This window comes from Cinclus cinclus, chromosome 11 (assembly GCF_963662255.1).
Source record: "Cinclus cinclus chromosome 11, bCinCin1.1, whole genome shotgun sequence".
Classification (NCBI taxonomy): domain Eukaryota; kingdom Metazoa; phylum Chordata; class Aves; order Passeriformes; family Cinclidae; genus Cinclus; species Cinclus cinclus.
The window spans coordinates 14,410,187-14,422,957 of record NC_085056.1 but is presented as its reverse complement, the minus strand read 5'-3'; positions in this window follow the sequence as shown (position 1 = coordinate 14,422,957).

Below are 12,771 nucleotides of genomic sequence, written 5' to 3'. Positions count from 1 at the left end.
TACGAAAGATATAATTACAATAGAAACCTTTCTACCAAAGCCACAGGTAAACAGAGATTTTTATTCTTCATGTAAAACGTAGAGGAAAAATATTACAGTCTTACTGTGTGTGTTGTAAGAGATTCCCCTGGAATTTGGTCCTTTAGCTCTGAGGAATCTTAAAAGAACCCAAGGAATACCTGTTATGTCATGGCTGCACCAAATGTGGGTGTAATGTTTTCATTCCTTGGGACTGGGAGCTCTGTTTGTCCTCTGGGATCTCTTTTTCCTTGGCATGTACGCATCAGGCTTCTGCTGATGGCAATGAAAGTTAAATTGTGGGTATCAGAGCAAACATGGAGTTTATCACAGCTGGCAGAGCACCCATGCTTCTCTGAAGAAGATCCATCCTCCTCCCAAAGACAAAAAGATTTTCAAGATACTTAGTTTTGTTAACGTAATGGTGATTCCAGAACGTCACAGTATAGTTGATTCCAGAATGTCACAGTATGAGATTGTCTTCTCAGGTTTCTTTTCTCTGGTCTGGTCTGTTTCCTACATGACTCCCATCAAAAGCAATGAAATCTTTGGTGGGTTGACCTGCTAGTAAAGAGGTTCTTTAGGCCCTGTGGCAACCATGGCTTTTCTCCTTTTTAATCCTAAATGCACTGACACGGCTTCAATGCATACGAATCCTTTCAGGTGCCTGGTTGTGGTGGCTGGCACTGCTTTGTCAAAGTTCACATTTACATAAGCACTTTAAATCTGTGTGTGGTGCTGCTTCCCTTAGAACCAACAGCTATGTCCCAGCCCCATGCCTGTGCCAGCAGGAGCACCCCTGTGGCCCTACAGGGGTCAGGAAACTGATTCTAGTCGGATCCTAACCCAGTTGGTAGCAGCCATGCTCATGGGGTGGGGAAGGGAGAATTGAAGTCATCTTCCTCAGGCCTTGCATCTGCAGCTCTCACTCCAAGCCATTGGTAGAGGCAGTGCAGAATTATTTAAGGATCATGAAGATGTTTAATGAATTTGGGTTCCACACAGCTACAGCCCTTTTGCCAGGTAAGGCAGTGATGTGGTTTAGTCTTACAATTCTTAGCCTGAGTAATGAATCTTATTTTATGTCCTATGTATTTATGAATTAAAATAAAGGTTAATCCACTTAGATACTAGTAATACCAGTCTGCTTAAATCAGTACATACATATGTTTGTTTGATCTTTGTGCATTTAGGACTGTTTTGTGTGTGTTTCCATGCAGCATTGCACAGAAGATTTAGTAAAGGTTGTCCCAGCAGGTATGCACTAATACAATTGTTACCAGCTTTGGAAGTTATTTTCAGTAAACTTGAGCTTGTGAGCTTGGAACGCTGACCTGCAAGCAATGAGCACTGGTGCTCTAGTGCCAAAAGAGTAAAAATCTTTAGTCATCTGAAAACTACAAGATAAACTGATAAGGATCATTCAGTGGTGATAGTTTTCAAAAAACTGATGCCTGTTGTCAGAAGTCACATTCACCACTGTAAGTATGAGAATTTTGTGTTTGCCAATGTATTTCTTGTATTGGTTTCTACTTAATCACATCCTGAAAACTCAGAAGTGCCTGAAACTCAAATGGGTTTTCAACTGAACAAAAGGAGGGGGTAAGTGAGAGCTTCCTCAGTGCTGTATGCAAGGTCTAAAGGCAGTAATGTTATACACGTAGCATTATGTGAAGCCTCAATGAGTTGGTGTAATACTCAAAGCAATGCTGTGAATACTGTAGACAGCACTTTCACTGCCAGGATATCATGTAGCATACCACTGTGAAAGCAACACCAGCACTTGTGGAAGGAACAGGTCATAATTTGGGTCTGTATTGTTACATATGAAAGGTAAGTGTAGAATTTAGGAAACAGAAGTAAAGGAAAGCTGATTTTCAAGCCTGAAAATGTGACTGATCACCAACTCTGTATCATTCTTTGTACCAAAAATATTTGTCTAGCAGCATTAAGCATCTGCTTGCCTTTTTCACACAGATGCTGTAAGTAGAATTTGACCTTTTGTTCAGCAAGTGTTTGATTATTTAAAGTGAAAATATTAAGTTATCAGAAAGGCTGACTCTTTTGGGAAGACTGTTCAATTTTTATACAGCCCAAGTTGTTAAAGTACTTTGGAGCATGAACAACTTCAGAGCAGAACAAAGCAGCCAGTGCTAATGTGTAGAAACTCCAGAAGTAAATAACAGCTGTTCAAGAAGTCTTCTATTAAATATGTATTAATTAACTTGAAGTGCATCACTTAAATATGTGAAGAGATTATCTTGTGTTAATTTACATTAAAACACACAGCACTTGTTAGCCTCATTACACCACCCTAAGTATATCCTAAGCTATCACCTCATCTTACACTGAGCATTTTGTTGGGTGTTGATTGCTTTCGATTTGCCCTTTTAAAATGTCAGATAGTGGCCTCCATTTCTTGTTGGTTCTCTTCTTTTTCTCAGGTTTTGCTCTTGCATAGGTACTGTTCTTACTTGTGTCTGTTCTGTGCTGAGCAGAAAGAAAAATAACAATAGGTTGTGAAAATATAATGGTAATTGCTCATGCAAACTTCACAGGTGGTTCCTGCTGTTAACCTATGAACCAGCAGAGAATGTAAGTGTCCATTTGTGTAGGAAAATTATTTTATATGAAGATTCAGTATCGCCTTTAGACCAGGAAAGACACATAGTGAAATGGAGTCTCTTTCATGAAATTATAGATAAATAAAATATTAGCAGTGCTAATAATAGTGGTCTAAATCAATGTGTCAATCTTCATAAACTCTCATTCAAACATCCATAAAGCAGGTATTTTTAGGTGGACTTAAGTGAACACCCATCTTTCTATTTTGATGCTGAGAATTTATAAACATGTAAGATTTTCCTTTGTGTCATTTTTAGCAGCTGATCCAGCTGCTGGTCTGGTGTTTCATCCATTATTTTGACTCCACCAACTCCCTGATCACAAGTTGGAGTCCCGTTGTTGTTTTCAACACCTATTCCAGCACACTTCTAACCAGGGGGATACTGAGCAATGTGAGAACTTGCAGACAGGCCCTGGCAGAGCAGGAAGGGCAAATGAAACCATAATATTTGGCTTTAGTAGAATCTTGAAGTCCTTGACAAGTTGCTGCATTGCATGGCTCTCCTGGCAGAAATGAGGGGGAGTGTTTGATCTGCTTTCAGGTTGTTTGCAGCCTCTTCAGTTAAGACTTTGTGAATTTGCACCTAGGTTGTGTTTCCAAGATTGTCTTAGCTGTATTTGTGCTTAGGGAGACATTTCTTCCTTAGTGAAAGCTGGCTTTGCAAGGTACTTATGGCAATATGGAAAGTGCTGCCAGTGGAGAAATCCAGGCTTGGAGTTCACAGCCCTTTGGTTCAAGAGCAGATTTAGATGCATGCATCTTCAAAGAAACCTTTAAAGGTGCCTTAAATTAAACCTTCACTTACTTTGCCCTGAAATCCAGGCAGTGTTTGCTGTGCTGAGGAAGTTGAGTTCAGGAATAGAATTGACTGTGGCTTTTTTCTTGTGCATTTACAGTGCTTATCTCTGTGACCTTAAGTATTTTTTAGAAAGGGTGGAGAACTGGGCTGAGATACTGTTTTTGTGGGCTGAAATGCCATGGTGTGTAGTAGAATTGACCACCCCTGCAGTGAAGATGTTTTTCCTCATATCCAACCTAAACCTCTCCTGGTGCAGCCAAACTAAAATGCCAGGTGGTCTCTAGTGAAATCTTGAGAGTAGTAGATGCTTTTTCACCCTAATCTTTAAAAACAGAGATAATTAAAGGTAGAAAAAAGTCTTTCTGCAATGCAAACAGGAAAGCCTTCCACATGAGGTAAAAGGATTGCAATTCACAACATAATCTGTTACTTTGCTTACTGTTAGAAGCTTTAGAAGTAGTAGAGCTAAGGAGAACCTAAGATGTTTCTTGTTAAACACTTAAGGATAGGAAAATATGTGTGAGGGTAATTACCTTGATTAAAAAAATTGATCATCCTAAATAGGTATTTTTTCAAGATGCTAAAAAGGGATTTTGCTGATTTGGTCTGAAACTACTACTTTCTATTTATATTTAACTCCTCTCTTTCCTGTCACTCAAATTTTCATTGTTTCATAAAGTAAATTCAGTGTCAGCCAGCAAATGTTAGTGTTTCATAATTTCTTTTTTAAAAGGATGTCTCTTCTTTAAAAATGAATGATGAATGAATGAGACATTCATAAATGGGACAGAGATGCTGTTTGGTGCATGTATTACTGGGCTGCTGGGTGTTTTGTCTATTAAAATGCAATTTCTCCCTCTGTCCTAGCATGTGTGCAAAGGGAGATGGAATAGTCGGTGTAGGGAGTAGGAGCTGCTGAATTGGTGGGTATACAGGACCTTTTTATTACTCAGTGAACAACATTAAGTGGAAAAATGTAAGCTAAATGTAAAAAGAATATACATCTAAATTTGACAATTCTGATGTGAAACCAAGTGTTCAGGGTAGTAGTTATACTCAAAATTGTTTGACTTTTTGCCTGGTCACTGTGTTAGATATGCTGTGTCATATTGCTTCAGAAAGAGATCACAAAACAGAACATTGAAATTGTGTTTCATACAAATGTAGGAGGAATCCCAAATTCAGCAGTAAACAAAGATGAAAAGGAAGGCAGCACAATAAGGGCAAGAGAAGATGCTTAAGTTTCCCACAGTTCCTGCCTCATTGTTTATTCCAGCTTCCTGTTTTTTCAGTCTGCTTCTCAAGCCTATCTTGTGCATATACACAGAATTATAGTATGCACAAGAATAAGCTGAAGGCAGAAACTGACTTAATGAAGACATTCTTGGGTGAGAGAAAAGATTTTGTTGTCCACAGATGCGCAAAGAAAAACAGAAAAGCAGCTGCCCTTAGAAATGGAGTAAAAGTAGAGCTGAGTGCCACGTCATGATGCTTTACTCAAAATCTGGTGTGCTGAAAGCCTTTGAGAGCTTCTGTATTGTTATGCAGGGATGTAACCAAGAAGTGAAACAAGAAGCTTCTGTAAGTCTCGTGTCTTAGATACTGCCCTGAGCAGTCCTCTACCAATTTTCAGATGGCAAATAAGGAGAAAAGGAAATAGCTTTCATAACTCTGGTATGGATTACACAATTAATAATCAGTTTTGTGTCAGAAACTTTTCTTTCCTTAAGACCAAGCTGTAGAGACAGTCATGTGCTGTCATCTTCTTCAGAGGAGGAAGATTCTGAAGGGCAGAATTCTTCCAGAATTCTGAAGAGGTCCTCAGCTCACTAGTTCCCATCACCGTGGGAAATTAGTTTGTCTTTTCTGAAATCTTTGAGGGCAGGGACAATATAAATGTGGTGGAAAAAATTCGTGTGACAAGTTGGGTGGGGAAGTGAGATGAAGTGGAGCTGAGATACAGAAATAAAGTGAAGGCTTCTGGTCACTTGGCCTGCAGAGTTAAGGAACTAGGGATGTTGGTTAGCAACAATTATTAAATTTAAGGAATATCTGCACTGCACCCACAAGGCTGTGAGCATTGGCATCTGGGTGAATTGGACTGGTTTATTCTACTCCTTGTGTTATTTGCTTATCAGCTGAAGCATTTATGAGAGCAAATGCAGCTGGTGGCATTTGTGCTATGAAAATTATAGTTTCTAATATTCTTCTAACAGTAATTGGAGAGTTTAAAGAATTCTATAACTAATATTTCAGTCATGCACTGAAAACCTTCAAGTTCTAGGAAATTTTTTTTCCACTACCTTTATCAAATAGCCAAAAATTCTAGAGGATTCCTCTAAATTACTAACCATGGCTGCAGCAGCATACCTAGTGAAATAGATCACTGGTCCAGTCTGCTTTGACAACTCCTATGTAACCAAATATAGGAGAAATAAGAGAAAATTTGTAGGGCTGCTAGTAGCTTGTATTTTTCAGTAATTTATCAAGATTCGAGAACACAGATTTCCTTTGGGAAATATTAGTTCTAAGGTTTACAAAGTGCCTCAGTTGTAAATACCCATAAAAATGACAATTTGGTAGGTCATATTTATTCTTAAGCGGGTCAAAGGACATTAGCGTATTCCTACTGTATAAATCTGTCAAGTACAGAATTTCTTTATGCTCCCAAATCACAAAAGCACCTCTTACAGTCAAGGAGAAAGTGTCACATTATTGCCAATCAAGGACAACAAGCAAGAATATTGATCTCTACCCAATAACTTTTGCCCTGCTCACTAAGTTTTTATTACTGAAACTGGACACATCAAGGGATTGGATTTAATATATACATATAGTGCTGATTCATTACAGGAGGAGAAATATGGTCTGGCCTTACTTCTGGCTCAATATTTTTACACTTATTTTATTCCTTGCATGGAAGCTTTTTCTATGGACAAAGTGTAAAATTTCCAGCTAGCCCTGGATGTGCACAAATCCTCAGCTCGCAGAGGTACATTGACTTATGGGTGTACAAGCATCCTGCCTTTGGTGGCCTTACAGTCACAAGTCTTGATTTTAGGAGTTTATGTATGTGAAAGTCTGTATAGGGGGATTCTTACTTCAGACAGACATAACTAAAGATGAACTTACTTCAGACAGACATAACTAAAGATAAGCTTGGGGAGAAAGGGGAGGACATTGAAGGGCATGTGGGCACAAAAGGTCTGGGTGCTGGTTACTGAGGCTGGTGTGAAGATGTGTTGGCTTTCTGCTCATCTGTGGAGTTGTGCACGTAAAACCCTTTGTATAGGGGTTGTTTAGCAGTCACAGGTATTGGAATGAAACAGAGAGCCAGCATCATGCATCTTGGTCTCCTGTTGGTGAAACTTAATATTTTTTGGTTGATCACTGCAGAGGATTTGGCCTGCTCCACAGACACAGCATCATTGAACTCTGTCCACAGTGATAACCAAGGCTTAAGGCAGAGGTAGGATCAATCAGCTGCTTTTTAGAAGGGAAGTGCATCTACAAAACTGAAGGGAAAGTTCTTCACCACAGAATTACAGGACAGTGGACATTGGAAGGAGCATCTAGTCTGACCCACCTGCTCAAAGCACATTCAGTGAGAACAGGTTGCTTAGGATCTTGTCCAGACACGTTTTGAATGCAAGGATGGTGTTACCACAACCTCTCAGGGTAACCTGCTCCAGTATTTCAGTGGTCAAGAGTAAGTTACTCAGTTAAAAATACAGGCCATATAAGTCAGCAGCACCAGATATCTGCTTATTTTGCATCCAAGGAGCAGCCAACTCCCTGTATAATTATAAGCCCTGCTGGCTTTTTTACCTGTCTAGGCAAAAGATAGGAGTTTTGATTGCTCTTTGGCCTTTCAAGAGCTGGTCAGCCCATTCACAGAATAAATGCGTGCAGAAGTAGCTGATGGATTTGCTGCTCGTGTTCATAATGCTGTGGAGAGAGCTGGAGAGGGCATGCCCTACTCTCTGTCATTTCCTGATGGAGCAGGCAGAGGGACACATGCTGAATTTCTCCAGACATGTCCTTCCCACACCAGACATTTTGTTATGTGCAAGGATTATGTGTTTGTCAGGATTTCCAGATGTCAAGTAATCCCAGTTTTTTCTCAGCACATGAGCAAATCCTACCGTGCCTGTAGAGCAAAGCTGACACTCCCTGGGAGTGCCCCTGCACGTGGTGTGCACACTCACACTGCATCTGATGTGGCTGGGGGTCCTGTGCGTGTGCCCTCCTGTGGATTTCCACAGCACAACAAATTGGATGTGACCCAAACATTTTGGATTAACTCTGTATGTTCAAGCCATCTGTGCAGCACATGTACCACTGGGCTGATGGTGCTTTGAGGGTTGGACACAGTGCTTCTACCACATAGCTCCTGGGGATGCATTTCAGTGTAGGAAGAGTTCAGAACAGGATCATGGCACAATCAGAAGTCATGCTTTTTGCTGGGAACCTCTAGGAAGAATTCTGCCGTAGGAAGAAGTTGATCTTTCAGGTTCTTCAGCCTCCTGACTTGTTCCAGGTAATTGTGCAGTCAGCCTTACCCTGCCTTCAGGGTGCTTTTCTATGGCACAGATTTCAGAAGGATCTGAGAAGGCAGTGGCTTTTGATTTTGCATCTGTGTGTCTTAACTAGAACGTAATTTCTTCACCAATGGGAATTCAAACCAGAAAGGAGAGTGAGCAATGTGGAGTTGAGATGAAAATACGACCCAGGGTATGCATTGTCTACTCCGCGTGTCAGGTGGAAATGCTGAGTTCTGCCAGCTGCCTTTAAAATCACCTCTCAGAGTCAAGCCAAGAATGAGAAAGTGACAATGACTTCCATGTCACCTTTTTAGGTAAATACAGAAAGCTGTAGTTGCCAGAGCAGTGATGAATCATGATTTCCTTCCATCCAAAGAGCCTTGGGCTTTTTCCTCATTCAAACATTTAACTTACTTGCAGGGCTGACAGAAAAGCAGTAGATTTTTTTCCAGATATCCATTTGCCTTTCCATTTATCTACTTTGATCTAAAATACAGAACCTGATAGATGCCCTAGGTAAATCAAACATTTTCCGTCTGCCAAAACGGTTTTGCAAATGCTTATTTCATGCCATTACCATTTTTCTGTTTCTAGCAGTAAATCAAAAAGTATCAGCCATTCATCCACTTTAAAAGTAATGCCTTTCCTTTGCATAATTACACATACCCAGTGGAGATCTGTGTGCACAGTAAATCTATTCCTTTAAAAGGTTTTGCCTTAAGTACCACAGTGACATAAATTGGTGAAGCGCAAATTTATTTATTTAAAAGGTTTATTCTTCTAACTGATCGAGTAACTGTTACACATCCATTGTTTGGTTTGGGTGGGGAGGGCTTTTATTAATGTATCAGATTTAATTTTGCAGCAGATGTTTATGTAGAAAGGTCTCACTCCTTACAGGACTTGCAGCAATTGATATGCGTGTGTAATTTATTCTCATTACAGGTTTATTCTTAACTGGTGTTCAGGGGGTCTTCACTGTATCTCTAGTAGATCCTTGAGAATTAAGTAGTTTAATGAATGTAATGAGCAAGCTTGAAAGAAGTACACGTAAAGCAGAATATGGATCTGGGTATTACCTCTCCAAATTTGCAAATAACAGAAGTACGATACTAAAAGGGAGTGAGAAATTGCCAAAAATAAATGTCTTCAAGTAATAAATGCCCTGGATAGTATTTTGGCAAAGTAAAGATTAAAAAAATGTATCTTTTCATCATGCTCATGTAAACTTGCTCATCTTTGTAAGTCATGCTTTTAGCTCTTGGGGGTATCAAACCTAAAGCAGACAAGCCCAGCTGGTGGAAGCCTGAGAGTGAAATGATGAATTTTTTAGCAGATCTGAGTTTATTTTTAGGCTTTATAGAATTATGTTTCACTTCCCTATGACTGAAATTATAGGAAGTAGCTTAGAAGAAAAACAAATTAAGAAACTTCACTAGAACGGCAAAAAATAGCAAAACACTGGACCCTAACTACAGTTGAGCACAACATATCCTGATTGCATTTGAAATTGTGGCTACAGTTTAGTCTTGCAAATATTTATGTACATGTTCACTTTAATGCATATGAGAATTCTTGAAAAAAGCAGTCAGTCTGAAGAGACAGCAGACTGCAGGTCACGTTATGGCGTGGGGAGCTGAACAAAATTTCTAATGTAAATGTATTTTCTGTGAATATATTTTCCATGATGCTGAATGTGGAAGTAAAATTCCAGGTGTCTGAATTTTGTTAGATTATTCAGTAAAAGAAGTGCAGGAACATTTTGGGGGAGAAGAGAGTTCATAGGAAGGTTTTGGGTCTGGAATCTTGTTTGGTTAATGAAGATAATTTCATTAACACAATCAACATTTTCAACCCTTTGATTTCACACTATCCATTTTTTGCTGGCATTACAGAAGTGTCAACTCCTTCCTACAGTTAAAAAAGAAAAATTGTATTAGTTTCCAAAGCAAGTCTGGGAAAATGCCATGGACCTGGTCTGAGGAGATGTATATTATAGTTACAGATCTAGCAGGGGCTTTTTTTGCAGGAAGTTTATTACTATAGCTACACATCCCATGTCCATTAAGGTCACTCTTTCGAGATTTTTTTTAAGTGAATTTGGCTTTTGGGGTCTTTTCTAGTATGTGGGGTAGATGAGATGTTGCCAACCATCCTTTTTTATCAGAATTGATGGTGGTGCTGCCATTTGTTTTTGCCAGTGATAGAAAGTGAATTAGTAAGTGACAAAGATGCCTCTTTGAATCCCATGTCCTAGAACGTGCTCCTGAGAGCACTGGGGACTGCAGCCTTGCCCAGTGAAAGAGCCTCCCCTCTGTTCTGCAGCTGGGAACCAAAGGAGCCACCTTAAAGGGTGAGAGAGTACCTCAGCTTCCAAACTGGCTCAGTCTTTGTCTTCCCATGCTGTTTGCATCAATGCTAATCAATGTTAATTATGGTAGTGGAGCTTGTGATGTACTCATTATAAAAGCCATCCTATTTTTCTGTGCTTGTACAGTCTATAGCACAATAGAGCCCTGATTGGGGTTCCCTAGATGCTGCAAATAGTAATACAATTTATTATAACAATGAATATGTGGTTCATGGTGTAAGACTACCAAACTAAGTTCATGGAGCTTGGAATCATCATTTGGTAATTCTGTTTGCTGTTACCACTGACTAGGGCATTCTGGATATGCCTTGACAGTTGGGGTATCAGCAGTAAACCAGTTAAGTTTTTGTTTGTGTCTCAGTAGGTGCTTCTTTGTAAATTTGCATTTGAGTCTGTGGGATTTTGGTGTAAATATATGACTGAAGTTAGGTGTGCTCAAAAACTCTTCTGATTCAGCAGGCTCACTGTGCTGGGTTCATTATCCCACCACTCCATGACTGTGCTGGGAGCTGCTGGGTGCTGAAGGATGGGGTGCTAGAGTGTTTCTTTCCTAGGCTGAAGGTAAGAAGGTGCTTCATCCCAGGTGCTGAGCAGCTGCTGGGAGTAGTTTGTAACAAGAGTTCCCAGCTCCTGCAGGGGCTGGAAGTGGGTGGAAGCCCAGAGCTGGGAGCTGATGCTTTCCTTCCTCTCGAAGCTGCAGCCTCCTCCTCTTTTATTAAGAGCTGACACCCGAGGGGCAGTCTCCTGTGATGAATTTGGTTCAGCCCTACTGTTACGCTCACTGGAAACTTCAGCACCATTGTGTATATTAATTAATTTATATAAATAGCTACAATTCATCCCCTCACTCTGCACTACCTTTGTGAGTTTTGGTGACTTTTTATAGACTCTTTTTCTCTTGTTTTTTTTTTTTCTTGTTTTTTTTTTTTTAAGAGAAAGCTTTCCACAGTGTTATTACTTGTTACCTGGTTTGTTATTGACGTTGGTTTCAGTCCTGATTTTTCAATTCCCACCAGACTGCATGCTTGAATTTTAGTTACCTATGTGCAGTTTAGGTGTGTGATTATCTGCCTGACTCTAGTTTTCTGCTAGACTGCTGACCAAGCCTGTGTACAAAAATGTTTTAAACTGTTTAGATGTTACATTCCCTCTCTTGAGTGTGTATGTTGTTTTAAGAGGAATTCAAGTCAGTGGAGAGCTGCTTCTGTGTTTGTAATTAATTTAAAGTATTTATTATAGCAGCTAGATTTTTCCCTGTTAATGGTGCTTTACTGAAATTTCATGATCTACAGCACACCCTAGTGATATCTGGAAATCATGAAGTTACATCCAGTCAATTTTATTTCCTTTGTGGTGAAGCACATTTTAGGACTCCAATAAGCAAAGTCCAGGAAAGTAAATGCCTAAATGCCTTTGTATCCAAGATAGGAAGTGGGTTTATAAAGTGAAAAACAGCCTCAGAAACTGAGACTGCAGGCTAGTCCTCTGTGAAAAGAACATCTGTATAATGAGTTCATCTGGCTTGCAATCTATGATGTTTGACATGTTCAACAACATGAGGAAAAGCAGCCCAGGGTTATGTGAGAAGAGTGAGAAATATCTCTTGGGTTTCCATTTAGACTGGAGAGAGCAACTAGGTATAAATAAAAGCATTGTGGAGGAAACCTGCAGGCAGATTTCATAGGTCAGAAGCACGAATGGTCATTTACTCTCATCTGGCCAGAACATTAAAATTCATGCTATGCATTCAATTCCTCCTTTTGCAGGATGTTAGGTCACTTGGTTTTTCAGGTACCTGTGTTTAGTTTTGAGTAGCCATCAGGCTGCATATGATCCTGCAGAATTGTGTGCACTTTCCTAACATTTTAGGCTATCGTCCACTCAGTTTTTCCTGGATTTCCATATTTCAGTCATTTATTTTCTTCTGATTTGTCTAAACACACAGACAGTCAAGGGTTCTGAATTGGCTGCTGTTGACCCATGATGGGGTAAGAGGAGAAAGCAGGTTTGAGAAGGAATCTGACAAAGCAGTGCAATTAAGTAGTCAAGAAGGAAGGCAAATATTTATCAGAGGTGAAATCAAATAGGTGATGTGTGGATGACACTGAAAGAAAGTGAAAGCAATATGAGCTGCAGCTTGGCTCAGCTGGAAGATCTGATCCCATATCTCTGTTTCATGTACAGAGCATTCCTTGTCTACATAAGGCAAAGCTGAACATGGGGTCCTGCTTCCTGGTTCTCTCACGCATGAGAAATCTGTAATACTTTGGAGAGTAACAGGTTTCCTCTCAGACCCCTGCATTTCACTCTTGTCAGGTAATCCAAACAGTAATGGAAATGAGTATTTTGTTTTATGTAAATAAAAACAAAAAGTTTGCAATAATTTATGGTATTTATTTAAATGACATGCAAA